Below are 470 nucleotides of genomic sequence, written 5' to 3'. Positions count from 1 at the left end.
AATGAAAGGGGAGCTGTGTGAGAAACCGCCAACACACACACAGACTCAGACACACACACACACACGAATAGTTTTACACTCTCCCCTTGCTCTCTCTCATGTGCACCTCTTTCACATTCACGGTCTGTCAGTAGGTCCGAGACTTGAGTTTAATATTCTGCTTATACATTAGATGGTGTTCTGACGAATGACTAGCCTACTTACTGATAAGATGCAAAAAGCTTCTCACTTCCAGAACCAGAGGACCTTATGCCTAATCCTAACCCTTGCCTTTAATACTGATCTATATCACACACTTTCTTTCTCCCTTCTTTATGTGTACAATTTGAGGTGAGTTTTTTTGTTTTTGTTACAGGAATGGTGTCATCTCTACATTAACAATAGGCTGCTAAGTAGTTTGGCAGAGTCTTGAGGATTGCTTGTTGGAATTTGCTGGTGTGTTCAGACCAGTTTCTCTGAAACTTGTTATG

The sequence above is a fragment of the Myxocyprinus asiaticus genome, chromosome 24, assembly GCF_019703515.2.
Source record: "Myxocyprinus asiaticus isolate MX2 ecotype Aquarium Trade chromosome 24, UBuf_Myxa_2, whole genome shotgun sequence".
NCBI lineage: Eukaryota > Metazoa > Chordata > Actinopteri > Cypriniformes > Catostomidae > Myxocyprinus > Myxocyprinus asiaticus.
Note: the sequence above shows the minus strand (reverse complement) of the source record.